Below are 15246 nucleotides of genomic sequence, written 5' to 3'. Positions count from 1 at the left end.
GGCCTTTGACCAGTTGCCCCCATGGTGAAGGAGAGAACAAAGGAAGATCAGTTGGGAGGTTCAAACGAGACCACCACCAAGCTGTTCCCTGGTTATTTAGTTAGGATGGGGAAGTGTACTAGTAAAAATGTTGTAATTATAGTACCAATCCGAGTGTTTTGGCTAATTCTATTTTATGGGTTAGTCTAAAATCTCTGAGAAATGACTTACAGATAAACAAAGCCCTGCAGAGCTGTTCCTCTATTGTAATTTCTCAATTTATCTGGGTGTAATTCTGTGTAGGATTGTTAAATTTGGATTTTATCCTGAATTAAATCTTCTACTTGGTGAATTTTCAAAGATTCCACTCAGTTAATGGGTTTAGGTCGTGTCTGAAGTGTCCCTTAGCCTTGTCTTATTTTTATCTTATTTTTATTGCTTGTTTTAACAGTAGCAAAATAACTGTTTTGTGTTTACACTTTGAAATCCAGAGTGTTAACCAGCTCTCCTGTTGAGATATTTACTTAATATTTCTCTCCCTAATTGCTGCCTTTTACTACAGTGGCAATCTTAACTGTATTTCACTTTTTTGCACTGGAGTGATAACCAGAAATGCTTGAGAAAAATAATACTCTATTTTCTTACTTCTCTAAGGGGGGCACAAAGTCGCAGAAAGGGTCTCCCTTTTATACTCCTGGGTTGCCTTCCTTTTTCATGCTCTACCTTGTTTTTACAGGATTTATTTACAGTATATTTTCCTCAAACTGAATAAAAATGAAATTTTCATGCTATAGTTCTACTGCACTCAGCTGCGCTGAACTGTGGCTCTGCTGTGGTCAGACTGCGCCTAGAATCCTTATTGTCCTTCCTTGCCTAAGCTATTTTAATGATTTAATTAGAACTTGACTGTGCAGCATTTGTCGCAGTTCCTTATTTCAAATTCCTCTTATTTACCATTAAGTTCGCTATGACTTGGTGATTCTGAATTCAAACTTCGCATTGCTACACGTATGGCTGTGCTAAGACTTTCAGCTGATTTATTCTATTTTTATCCAGTGACATTTAGTTAAAATGAGACTTGAAATGATAAATGAGTGAATTGTTCAGGTTTAGAACCAAAAGAAAAAGTTGCTAGTAGTTAAGAATTGATCAAATGAATGTGTTAGAGCTCTCTGCCTTATTCGTATATCGTTCCCTAAAATTCCCACCATGGTCCATCATAGTTTTGTGGTTTGTCATGGTTTTCGTCCATTTCCCCTGGTTCCTGTTTGTATTGTTGCATCCTACTCCTTTGTATGTGTTGTTTGTTATTATAATAGGTCGTCCTCAAAGATATCATTTTTTTATGTATTTTATTCGAGGCTTGAGATCTCTAGAAGTTGTCTTCCCATGCATATTCAGGTTACTAACTCCATGTCCTTATATCTCACTCATTACTGAATGGTTTTTCACGTTCTCAGCATCATAAATTTTCATTTATTCCAACCTTTCTAATGGTACTCAAGTTGTACTCTAACTCTCGGTATTTGTTGAGTTAGCAAAAGTTCGTGTGCACAATCGGTAATCACATGTGTTGTTCTTGTACTCGTTCATATGGGCACCATTTCTGTTTAACTAGTCGGGATTTATTGTATGCATTGAAGGAGAGAACGAAGGAGGGTCAGTTGGGAGGTTCAAATGAGACCACCACCAAGCTGTTCCCTGGTTCTTTAGTTAGGATGGGGAAGTGTACTAGTAATATTTGTTGTAATTATAGTACCAATCCGAGCGTTTTGGCTAATTCTATTTTATGGGTTAGTCTAAAAGTTTCTGAGAATTGACTTACAGATAAACAGAGCCCTGTGGAGCTGTTCCTCTATTGTAATTTCTCAATTTGTCTGGGTGTAATTCTGTGTAGGATCATTTAGTTTGGATTTTAACTTGAATTAAATCTTCTACTTGGTGAAGTTTCAAAGATTCTACTCAGTTAATGGGTTTAGATTGTGCCTGAAGTGTCCCTTGAGTTTGTTTTATTTTTGTCTTATTTTATTGCTTGTTTTAACAGTAGCAAAATAACTGTTTTGTGTTTACACTTTGAAATCCGGAGTGTTAACCAGCTCTCCTGTTGAAATATTTACTTAATATTTCTCTCCCTAATTGCTGCCTTTTACTACAGTGGCAATCTTAACTGTATATCACTTTTTTGCGCTGGAGTGACAACCAGAAATGCTTGAGAAAAATAATACTCTATTTTCTTACTTCTCTGAGGGGGGCGAAAAGTTGCAGAAAGGGTCTCCCTTTTATACTCCTTAGGTTGCCTTCCTTTTTCACGCTCTACCTCGTATTTACAGGATTTATTTACAGTGTATTTTCCTCAAACTGAATAAAAAATGAATTTTTCATGCTATAGTTCTACTGTGCTCAGCTGCATTGAACTGTGGCTCTACTGCGGTCAGACTGTGCCTAGAATCCTTATTGTCCTTCCTTGCCTAAGCTATTTTAATGGTTTAATTAGAACTTGACTGTGCTGCATTTGTCGCAGTTTGCTATTTCAAATTCCTCATATTTACCATTAAGTTCGCTATGACTCAGTCATTCTGAATTCAAACTTCGCATTACTATACATACAGCTGTGCTGAGACCTTCAGCTGATTTATTGTATTTTTATCCAGTAACATTTAGTTGAAATGAGACTTGAAATGATAAATGAGTGAATTATTCAGGTTTAGAACGGAAAGAAAAAGTTGCTAGTAGTCAAGAATTGTTCAAACAAATGTATTATAGCTCTCTGTCACGACCCGGCAGTTCCCACGGTCAGGTGGTCACTCCCCACACCTTCTCCCTCCTCCGCTTCGACCCCGTCAACTCTGCCGCCCGCCTGACACCGCCTGAACAAGCCCATCACCCTTCCCCGTTACTGCTACCTGTTTCCATGACCCGTCACGGGCCTGTGAGTCATTCCTTATCACACTTGTTTTTCTTGATGGCCGTGCACAGCCATCCTCCTCCCACACTCTTTGTTTGTTTTCGTTCCTTCTTAAGCCCGCCCGCAATCTCCGTGAGATCTGCGACTTAATCCTATTCATTCCGTCATACTTAAATACCGGTTGTATACTACCTCATACTTTAGTTCGAAAATCAACTAGGGTTACCCCCTGCACTCTCTGTCTGACTCAGTCGCACCCTCTGCCTTCTGAAATATCGGGGCTGCGTCAAGTACGAGGCGCAATGCTCACGAATGAGTCGTTGAAGCCGAAACCCCATTCTGCCGCGATTGCCATCCCCGCCCTTAATGGGCTGTTACGCCGGAGCAGCGGACCTTAACGGTCGCTGACGGCGAGTCATGGTAATGTTTTCCCATGCCCTGACACTCTCCACTTCATTAGTATATTGTTCCCTAAAATTCCCGCCATGGTCCATCGTAGTTTTGTGGTTTTTGTGGATTTTGTCCATCTCCCCTGATTCCCCTTTGTATTATTGCATCCTAGTCCTTCATATGTATTGTTCATTGTTATAGTAGGTCGTCCTCGAAGATATCATATTTTTATGTATTTTATTTGGGGCTCTGGACCTCTAGAAGCTGTCTTCCTGCGCATTTTCAGGTTTCTAACTTCATGTCCTTGTATCTCATTCATTTCTGAATGGTATTTCATGTTCTCAGCATCATAAATTTTCATTTATTCCCACCTTTCCAATGGTACTAAAGTTGTGTTCTATTTCTTGGTATTCGTCGAGTTAGCAAAAGTTCACGTGCACATTTGGTAATCACATGCATCATTCCTGTAGTCGTTCGTATGTGGGTGCCGTTTCTGTTTAATTGTTCGGGATTTATGGTATGCGCAGGTGTTTGTATCCTCAATACAGGCTTCTGTGATTTATTTCAGATTTTTCCCTCATGATCTAAGGTTGTTTTGTACTTTCCGTGCTTTGTTTTGACTGGGGTCTTCCTTATTTGGACAGAAATTGGTCTTTGCGATCTGCCGAAGTGCAGATCTCGGTTCCGACGGCTGGTTCCTTTCGCATCGCCACCCTCACGTGTCTTTAAGCATGATGCGGATTTCTATATTCCTGTCGTTGGCATAACTTCACAACGGCTGGACCGTTTGGGCTGAAACTTTGCATAACTATAGTTTCCTATTTATCATAATTTCCGTGTAAATTTCGTTGTGTGTTTTAAATATGGATCCTACGTAAACGTCGTCCTTTCCCTGAGCCATGACTTTGATGTCACTCATCCTGTTATTGAATATCTCATTGATGCGTGAACCTTTTATTATGAAAATTTGGGTGGATTAAGATTAGATCCCTTCCTTTCTAATGGGCTATCTATAGAAAATATAGGGTTATGGCAGTTCCAGGGCCGGGGTTGGACAAGATGACAGTAGACCGCTAAATAAAATTGTCGGCACAAACATATGTAAATACATGTTTCGAGGCTGTCCTCCAACACTATCAAGCTTGTCTCGGTCGTTACTGCTTGTTCTTTGCGCTGTAGGTGTGCACAGCTGGTACCACGCAAATGAGCCGATTATCGCGATTCTACCACTCTCATCAAGCACCCCACTTCCAAAACACATCTACCACTGTTCCAAATACACCTTCCACATTTTATATATTTTTTCTGTTTTTTTCAAACCATTCCTGACCACGGACAACCATCAGTTTCCAAATTGGGCAACTGTCACCCGCATATTCCACCGCTTCCTCTGTATCTCCATCAATTCTCCACCGATCCGGACGAATTTGGGATCGTTGGAAAGCCCTTGTTAACACAAGTCGAACGATGTTACGAGCGACGGATTTGGTTCTGCGGTTGAGGCGATCGCCATGGTTCTTTATTTCCTTAACAACATCAATATTTCTTTGATATTACTTTTTTCTTACTTGTTCCTTGTGGATCTGTTGCCGTCCTAAACCCGTCGGATCATTCGGATTTCCACGCATACCTTTTTCATATTTATAACTGCCTCTTCCCTGTATTTACAAAAAGGACTCCCCCAACAGAGAGAGGCGCTCCCCAACAAGAACATGAAGTTTTAGCAGACGTTACCAGTGCCCAGAGCGGCGAATATGAAGCCAAAGAGGCTCAAGACATAGTGCAGGGACAGAGTTCCCATTAGTTTGATTTCCAGTGAGATTTACGAGTTTTTCATTTTTATCACATAGCACCGGACCATTTCTCCTCCCCCCTCCTCATCATCCGAACCTCCCCTGAGCATTCCCAACTCTGTGGCCCCCTCTCTTTCTTGTTAGGGTGGTAGATCCCTTGCCCCCTTACAGCGCTTGCCTTTTAAATGTTGTCCTCGTTTTCCGAGAGTTTCGGTCATATCTCCGTCGTTTATGGGTAGTTTTCTCTGTAATTACTTTCATTGGGTCCGTTTGGGAGACATCTACATTTCCTATTATAAACACGACTTTGAATTTTGCATTGGTTCCTAAGGAATCCTTGTTCCATGGTACTTCCAACCTCGGCTACATGTGCGGGCTGTCATGACCGACAAATCCTGGGGCTCCATCAGCAGTGAATCAATGCCAATAGGCGAATCTGCCGACCCGAAACCTGATCCAACCAGCCCTCAATCCGATGTCTGGCCCCCCTGCCCTATCAAGTGAGACTTTGCCAACAATCAGACCCTAGACCCTGCCGGCATTCCGACTTCACTTCCAGTTCCCGAGCCTTTGGGCTCCTGGCATCCAGTCCCTCTGGTTCCTCCTAGGCCTATAGCACAACTCAGTCTCACATCCCTGCCTCCGCATCCTCCGCATATTTTGCATCTTCCATATTCCGCGCATCTTCCACATCCGGACCTCTGCCCACCTCTGCACCCTCTGCACCCTTGCCACTCCTGGTTGACCTCCACACCCTGTAGTCAGGTCAACACTCCCCTCCATACCTTTGCTGGCCATCATGCTGTCCTCATTTGTGACAGCACTGACGGACCACCCTCTGTTGCGGACTTATCAGCGCCATGCTGATTCCCGCATCCCATTTTGCGGACTTGTGTCGGTGCCGCACGCCGACCCCGCTTTTCCTTTGGCCTTTTGCCACTCGGCAGCATTCATTCATTCCTTGCCAAGTGCCTATTATGTTCACCCATTTCATTCGCTTAACTTGCCAATATTGGCACTTGATCTGTGTGCTATTGCACTTTCCTATTCATTCATTTAATCTGTCAATATTGGTACTTGATCCGCTTTGACTTTATTCATTCCTTGCCTCCCATTTCCCGGGTTCTCGTCCTTGGTTTAGTTTGACAAGTCCCCGCTCATTTCCGCTTATTTCTGCACCGGACCGACCGGTCCCTCTTTTGATTTCTCTTACCTACTTATACCTTGTAAATACTTTCAGGGACCTCAGTCTGAAATCAACTAGAGTACCCCCCCTATTCTGATCTGAGTCCCTCCTACTGCAAAGGGGGCTTCCCCCCCTCTGAGTCCGTGCTTGCGGAGTCCATGCTCCTCCTACAGGTCCGCTCCACTTGCAAGTCTTGTTTGAAGTCCGCTGTCAGAGACCGGATTCGAGACGAGGGAGAGTCTCCGTAGCGGAGGGCTTTGGCCTCAGCGACTTATGCCAAGAGCGCTGTGCCTAGTGACACGTCCGTGCCCTAACTTACTGACTGGCAATCAGAACCGAAGGGGGTAACTCTAGTTGATTTTATTACTGGAGTGTAACCCATGTACAAGTTGGATATATATATGGTTACAGCGGAGACGGGCCCGCAATTGGCGGAGCCGAACGGAGCGGAGCTAACGGGGTTAAACATTAGCCGACTGAATATTACCGACGAGTCGGGTTGCGGGGTTAGCGGGAAGGCAGGCAATAACCCAGAAACGGAAAGGAGGGATAGGCCTGAAGGTGGGCTCTGCAGGGCAGGCGAGTGTATTGCCCAGCGGAGGCGGGAGTGCGCTAGCGGACGTCGGAGCTGTCCGGAAGTCTTTGGGGCTCTGTACTTAGGGAGGCGTAGGTAATAAATTGAAATGAGGGGGTGGTGACCATCGAGGGGTACCGAGAGGATTGCGGAATACGGGAGCTCCAAGGTTAGTGAGGAAGGAGCGGAGGTAGACCGGAGGGATCGGAGGGACCGGAAGTTGATGGCCGGGGATGGATATGACATCCGCTGTAAGTGTCAGTCTGTAAATATGGGATCTCCCCCAAATGTCAAGCTCAGGGCACAGCACTCCACCTGAGTCGCTGAGGCCACAATCCCACTCTGCTAACCTTGAACAGTGCTTCTGGATGTGCCGCACATTTCCGCCTGCATATCCACACGTGTGTGCTCCAACAGACCTCTGCCACAATCTCCGACCCTGTCATATCCGTGCATACCCGACCCCGACCCAACTTCCGGACCTCCACCCTCTTCACCTCCGGAGTCATAACCTACCGCTGCCGTTCCGATACTCACCTTCGGTCCTGGCAACACACCTCCTCCTTACCTCTCACCACCCTCCTACTACACAACACCTCCACCCTCCCGTTACCCTCCTACTACTCCGCTCCCCCTTCACAACACCTCCACCCTCCCGTTATCCTCCTACACTTCCCCCGTCCGCTCCGATACTCACCTTCGGACCTGACTACTCTCCTTTCCGCCACTCCTTCTCCCCTTACCTGTCCCCTCTCTCCTCCCTCCGTTACTCCTCCGCCACCCTTCCGCCAAGTTACGACCGTCCACCGCTGTTCCGTACTTCGCACTCGGACACCGCTCGTACCTTACTCCGAGCCTCCGTCATAGTCCCTACCTCGGACTTTGACTCCACCTCGGCCTTAGTCCATTGCATTGGTGACCTCATACTGCGTAAACACCATTGCCAATATTCCTCGGACTTCCAACCCCACCTCCGTAACCTCCGTAAGCTCCGCAACCCCCGAGCTTCGCGGACCGCCTTCGGCACTCTCGCCGCTTGTAATGTATTTCTCGCGTTTTCCCTTCATCCCTATTTGGACTACTGCTTCTTTCTATTCTAGCCAGTTAGTCATCATCCCCACTTCCCCTCATCCTCCTGCCCCTCTGGGCCTCGCCCTCCCTACCTCCTTTCGGACGTATCACAGGTCTTGCCCTATGACCTTCGGTACCGCTCCGCTCCCTCTACCCTTTGTTCCCATTCGGACGTCTTCGTTCCGATTCGGTCACCCTTTGTTTCTCTTTGTGCTTTTGCCCCTTCCATTATATATATCGGCGCTTGTACATACTCGTCTTGGTTTCAGTCCGAAATCGACCTGAAATGCCCCCAAGAGACTTCCTGCTCACCTACTGTGAAATTAAGGACCAAATGGACAAACAGCAATGGCACAGCGCTCCGCTTGAGTCGCTGAGGCCAAGGTCCCTCCACGCTAAGTCTCCGATTCCACTCCGGAGTCGTCTGTTCCCGCCCGGTTCTAACAGACCCCAACTCAGACAGAAACCCAATCCGTCTTCTGACAGTCTGCCCGACTCTGACAATATTCCAGATTCTGATACAGGCGTGGGAAAGTAGTTTCTGTGGAGGTTCTCTGGTTGGTTTTATAGTCAAATCTTGCTTCATTGTCCTAGTTCCTTGTTTAATATTTGCTATAAATTCCCCCGAGAATTCCGTCTTGTTGATGCTAAGCTTGAAGTATTTTTACTAATTTTCTTTCTTCCAATTTATCGTATGCAGTCATAATAATTTGTAAAAATTTGTTAAAATTCAGGTTCTTCTATTTTCTCATATCTACTTGATGTATGGGGTTTTTTGTGGTTTATCTGACATATTTCCATAATGAGTTTCCATAGGGTGACCATTATTTCTCCTACAGGGTGGGTGTTTGTATCCTCAATACAGGCTTCCATGATTTATTTCAGATTTTTCCCTCATGATCTAAGGTGTTTTTGTGTTTTCTGTGCTTTGTTTTGACTGGAGTCTTCCTTATTTGGACAGAAATTGGTCTTCGCAATCTGCCGAAGTGCGGATCTCAGTTCCAATGGCCGGTTCCCTTCGCATTGCCACCCTCACATGTCTTTAAGCATAGTGCGGAACTCTCTATTCCTGTTGCTGGTGTAACTTCACAACGGCTGGACCGTTTGGCCTGAAACTTTGCATAGTGGTAGTTTCCAATTTATCATATTTTCCATGTAAATTTCGTTATGTGTTTTAAATATGGACTTTGCGTGAACGTCGACTTTTCCCTGAGCCATGACTTTAATGTCACTCATCCCATTAATGAATATCTCATTGATGCGTGAACCTTGTATTATGAAAATTTGCGTGGATTAAGAATAGATCCCTTCCTTTCTAATGGGCTATCAAACTTGTCTCGGTCGTTACTGGTTGTTCTTTGCGCTTTCCTTTTGAACATTGTCCTCGTTTCCCATCAATTTTGGTTGTTTCTCTGTCATTTATCAGCAGTGTCCCCTGAAATTACTTTCATTGAGAGGCATCTACATTCCCTATTATAAACACAACTTTGAATTTTGCATTGGTTCCTATGGAATCCTTGTTCTGTGGTACTTCCAACCTCAGCTACATGTGCAGGCATGGGAAAGTAGTTTCTGTGGAGGTTTTCTGGTTGATTTTACAGTCAGATCTTACTCGATTGACCTAGTTTTTTGTTTGATATTTGCTATAAACTCTCTCGAGCATTCCGTATTGTTGATGCTAAGCTTGAAGTATTTTTATTAATTTTCCTTCTTCCTATTTGTCATATGTAGTCATAATAATTTGTGAAAATTCATTAAAATTCGTTAAAATTCAGGCACTTCTATTTTCTCATTTCTCCTTGTCATATGGGGGTTTTGTGATTTTTCTGGCATATTTCCATAATGAGTTTTCATAGGGTGACCATTATTTCTCCTACAATGGAAGCCCTGGGACCATGCAATAGACCTGGTGCTGGACACCAAACACCCTAGAGGGAGGACCTTCCCCCTGTCGTGGCCAGAGCAGAAGGAACTGGATGAGTTCCTGGGCAAGAACCTGCAGAATGGGTGCATATGGGCGTCCAAATCCCGATGGGAGCACTGGTCTTCTTCATCAAGAAGAAGGATGGATTGTTATGCCTAGTCCAAGATTACTGGAAGCTCAACGAGATCAGGGTCAAAAACTCGTACCCCCTCCTGCTCATTTCAGACATCCTTGCATGCCTCTGAAATGCCAAATACTTCTCAGCACTAGATGTGCACTGGGGATTTAACAATGTCCGCATCAAGGATGGCAATGAGTGGAAAGTGGTGTTTTTGACCAACTGGGGACTGTTTGAGCCCACCATTATGTTCTTCGGCCTGTGTAACTCCCCAGTGACATTCCAGACAATGATGAACAACATTCTCCGAGACTTCATCAAGCAAGAGGTCATTATCTGCTACATGGATGACATCTTGATCTTCACTGCCACCCTGGAGGAGCACCGGAGGGTTGTCCGAGAGGTCCTGGAGATGCTGTGGAAGCAGAGGCTCTTCTTGAAGCTGGAGAAGTGTAAGTTTGAGCAGAAGTGGATTGAGTACCTTGGCCTCATCATCTCCGAGGGAAGTGTCACAATGGATCCCATGAAAGTCTGCAGAGTCCTCAATTGGTCAACCCCAACCAAGGTCAAAGAAGTACAGTCCTTCTTGGGGTTTGTCAACTTCTATCACCGGTTCATCAAGGACTTCTCTGAGACAGCTTACCCCCTCCATGTGCTGACCTGCAAAACTGAGGCATGGGTCTGGGGACCAGGCAAAGACCATGCATTCCATGCTCTCAAAAATGCTGTCACCTCCGCCCTGGTTCTCACCTTCCCCACCAATACAGGCCGCTTCAAACTCGAGTGCAACACCTCTAACTTTGCAGCTGGTGCGGTCCTATCCCAGCTCCAAACAGACAGAGAGTTCCACCCCATAAATGTCCAAGAGTTTCATGGATGTGGAGCATAACTACGAGGTATGTGACAAGGAGATGCTTGCAATAGTGTGCACCCTCAAGGAGTGGCAGCATTTCCTACAGGGAGTGGAGGAGAAGGTCGATGTCTACACTGACTACCACAACCTAGGATATTTCTGCACCACACAATGCCTGAACCGGTGTGTCAGGGCCCGGCCTCGGACTCGGAGGCTCCCTGACCTCAACCCCCATCTGGCCTGTCCTCACACTATGCGGGGCATGAGATGTATAGTAAATGGAAAGATAATATACACTTGCCTATGCGGGGCATGAGATGAGAAGAAGGGTAAAGGTCTCATCTCCCCGCATGGTTGCTATATAAAGGAATGGGTCACATGCCCACAACTATACAGCTCCTAGAGTTGTGTAGTGTGACCCGGAGGGAACATCCAGGTGGCAGTGCCCAGTAAGCGTGGGAACGTTCTGGGCGAGTTGCTCGCCCAGAACTGTGGCTGTGACCCGTGGGAACATTCTGGGCGAGCTGCTTGCTCAGAAAGTTCCCACGCTATCCCGTGCGCGCATGTACACAACACACAAAGGCAACAACAAGGCAACAGTCAAAGAATAAAAGGGGGTAAAGTAGGTGGGGAGTCCGGGGCACCCTAAGGCAGGGTGCTGAACCCTGACACGGTGCCAGGCATGGTGGTCACTCTTCCTCTCCCAATTCCACTTCACCCTCATCCACCACCCAGGGAAACTCATGGGGAAACCCGATGTGCTCTCACACTGCACTGACCACCTGAAAGGTAGGGATGATAATGATGGGCTGACTCTCCTCCAACCTGCTTGGTTTGAGGCCTGGGCAGCAGAGGCAGTCTTGGTGGAAGGCAAAGAGATGACTATCCTCAAGAAGATCAGCAGGGTGAAGGAACTGGATGAGAAGGTGGTGAAGGCAATGCAAGAACTAGGAGAGGGCACACTGAGGTTGGGCAAGTGGGAGAAACAGGGAGAGCTGGTTCTGTACAGAGGAAAGGTATATGTCCCAAAAGACCCACAGCTCCGCCACAACCTGGTGCAGTTACACCATGATGCACAGGCGACAGGGCACCCAGGGTGGTGGAAAACCTTGGAACTCATCTCCTGCGACTACTGTGTCAGGGACAGCTCCGAAAGCGGTGAGGTCCCGGCATGAGGGACTCGATGGGACAGATGTCAGCTATGCATAGCGGTGGTCCCATTGCAGGGTGAGTGTCCCCAACCACTTAGTCTGAAGTGGGAAGTTGTGTTATCATTAAAGGGGAGAAGCTACAGTACTTACCTGAAGTGGGAAGTTGAGAAGAAGGCTGCTTCTTCTGTTCCCACCCCAGGCACTATTATATACACGTGGTTGGGGTCACGTGGGAGGAGCCATGTCATCTCCGCACACAGCCACACTTCCCTGGGTATCTCCGTGGGATATCCTGGAGGTGTGCTGCTCTGTGAGCGGGAATGCGCACGGCGGGTGCGGCGATCAGGGGAGCAGGGTTAGGTGTGTAGTGAAGGGGAAGTTGACCGTGGAACGGAAATAGAAAGAAAGAAGGAAAGGGAAAAGAAGAAACGGGGAGTGATAGCGGGGAGCGGGGTAGGGCAGCACGGCGTGGGGTCAGGTGGGGTGTGCCCTGACATACTGGTGGCCACGGATGGTGGAGTATGTTGGGCGGTACGTCTGCAGGTGTGACACCTGTAACCATGTCAAATCCTTCCCCTCCCATAAAGTGGGGAAGCTCATCCCAAACAAGATCCCCACCTGCTGCTGGCAAGTGACCTCAGTGGACATGATTGGAGAACTCCCCAAGTTGAAGGGCTACAATGCCATTCTGGTCATAGTGGATTGCCTATCCAAATGCATCCATGCAATCCCAACGGTGACAACAGTGGACTCAGTGGGAATCATGCAGCTTTTCCTTGAACACGTCTGGAAGCACCACGGTCTCCCTGAAGAAATCCTCAGTGACAGGGGGAGCGCCTTTGTCTCACGTTTCTCGAAAGAACTTGTGGACCTCCTTGGCATCAAACTCACCCCTTCAACGCCCTACCACCCCCAGACAGATGGGCAGATGGAGCGAGTAAACCTGTTAGAACTTGCGGATTCGGACGACTCCGGAATGGAATCGGAGACTTAGCATGGAAGGACCTCAGCCTCAGCAACTCAGGTGGAGCGCTGTGCCATTGCTGGTTGTCCTGGGGGTCCCTAATTTCGGATCTAGCAGAGGGAAAGTCTCTTGGGGGGAATTCAGGTCGATTTCGGACTGAGGTTACAAGTTACTAGGTACATTGTATATAAGGAGGGGTCCGGAATCAAAAGGAACAAGGGTAGGACAAAAGGAGACAAAGGGAGATGGAAAGAGGAACAACACCGAGGGTCAAGTGTTTGACTCAATGGTGTTTCCCAAAGGAGGAATGAAGGGCCAAGGCCCAAGGAGGAAGGAAGGAGGATGGGAGTCGGGAATGGCTAGCTGACTGAATAGAAGGAAGCAGCAGCCCAAATAGGAATGAGGGAGAATAGCGGAATTGAAATGGACAATGCAATAGTTGCAAGGTCCGGAGTAAGTCCGGAAAGTCCGAACTCGGAAGTTAAACTCCGGAATATTGGCAAAGGCAATTAAATGGAATGAGCTAACCAATACAATGGGTATAAGCGGAGGTGGGGTCAAAGTCCGAGGTCGGAGCTAAGACCGGAGGTTCCGGGGACAGAGACGCAAACGGGATTCCGGAGCGGAGGTCCGGAGTCGGGAGCATAGGTGTTGCATACTCGTCTGGAAGGTGTCGAGGTTGGGGTCGGACCCGGAATGTTTCGGAGTCGGACCGAAGGTGGTGTCCGAGCCGGAGGTGGGAATACCTCTTGCAAGGAGAAGGTGATGGAAGGGAAGTAGGGCTCCGGAAGTCGGAGTTCGGAGTTCCGGGAGCCCGGAGCGGAGGTCGGGATTGTATGGATATGACAAAACCAAGAGGTAGAGGCCTACCTCCGGGTATTTGTCAACCACCGCCAAGATGACTGGGCAGTGCAAGCGGGCTAGAGATCTAACCCCCTAAATGCGAGCAAATTTGTGGGGAGGAAGTCTGGGATTATCCTAAGCTCGTCCTAGGTTTGGTCCGGGTCCTAACAAAACAAAAACAATCACAAAACTCGCTGAGAATTATGTACCCCTGGTCCATCTTGGACAATCGTCAGGGATTTCCTTATAATACTCGAAGAGTCAAGCTTAGAATTTCTCTCTTTTTCTTGGATCTCTCAGCGCTACAGTCTCTTGTAGTCAAAAAGGGAGGTCTCTTTTCCATTCCTACATGTACAAGCTTTTAAACACATGGAACGGCAATAATGTGGAAAAACAAATGAAAGGAAAAAATATAAAACGAAGGATTGTTGTTACGGGCACCATGTGGACCATTAAGTACGGCCGATAAGTCCAACAGCTGACGTGGAAGTTCAATAAAAAGAAACAGGAGTGATAAGCGGGCCATATCTGCTAATAATTGCCATTCTCCACCAATTTCCACCATCACACTACACTCATCCGTCTCTTCCTACCCGTAGCATCCTTTCCTGACCTCTCCATTCGATTCCCCAGGTTCGCAGCTTTCTCTCGATACTAAATTTGTCCCAAATGGTTGAGATTTGACCGAGTGGTGGGCGTGAAAATCGTAAAATTGGCCCGTGCACAGGGTTAGACGTCCCGAAAAGTGTTTGTGAGAGTCCCCGTGTCAATTGGATCTTCATATGCATCCTTTGTGATTTTTCTGAGTTTTTATGAGCACTCCGGAGTGCATTTTGGCTGTTTGTTTGCTTCGGTATGGCTTGTGATTTCCATATTGGGCCAAAAACCAGTTTCGCGATCTCCCGAAGTATGGATCTTGGCTCCGCCACATGGGACTTTTGACACTGCCACCCTCATGTGCCTTTCGACATCGTGTGGAACCTCATGGTAAGATGAGAAATCGTCACCACCATTGTTCCACAACGGCTGTGTCGATCTGGACGAAATTCGGGGAATCCATAGTTATGATTTTTCTCTATTTTCTGAGCTCTTGATCGTCTTCTGGTGGCCAGTAGTGCCAAGCGTAGTTTTTGGGCTGAACCAATTCAGTACCAGCGCATTATGCGCAATTGTACCCTGTATTAAATGAAATAAAATGTTCTTATGCACCATTGGCATTGGTAGGTGATCATCGCATATGGGAAATCCTTAAGGAACGTAAAACCGCAAAAATACTGGCAGTGTAGGGTATAGTAGGTTATCCCACCTACAGCGGACTGGCTCCCGCTAGCAGAAATTGCCTACAATAACCGTGTCCACTCCTCCACCTGCTGGACCCCCTTCAAGCTCAATACTGGCCAACACCCCACATCAGCAAACCTGGTACGGACCTCTCAGAGCTCTGTGAGCAAATTGAGTCTTTTGTTGTGCACCCTCTACACATAGAGTCAAGAAA

The sequence above is a fragment of the Cantharellus anzutake genome (genome assembly GCF_015039405.1).
Source record: "Cantharellus anzutake strain C23 chromosome Unknown EI90scaffold_56, whole genome shotgun sequence".
Taxonomy (NCBI): domain Eukaryota; kingdom Fungi; phylum Basidiomycota; class Agaricomycetes; order Cantharellales; family Hydnaceae; genus Cantharellus; species Cantharellus anzutake.
This window is presented reverse-complemented; position numbering follows the sequence as displayed.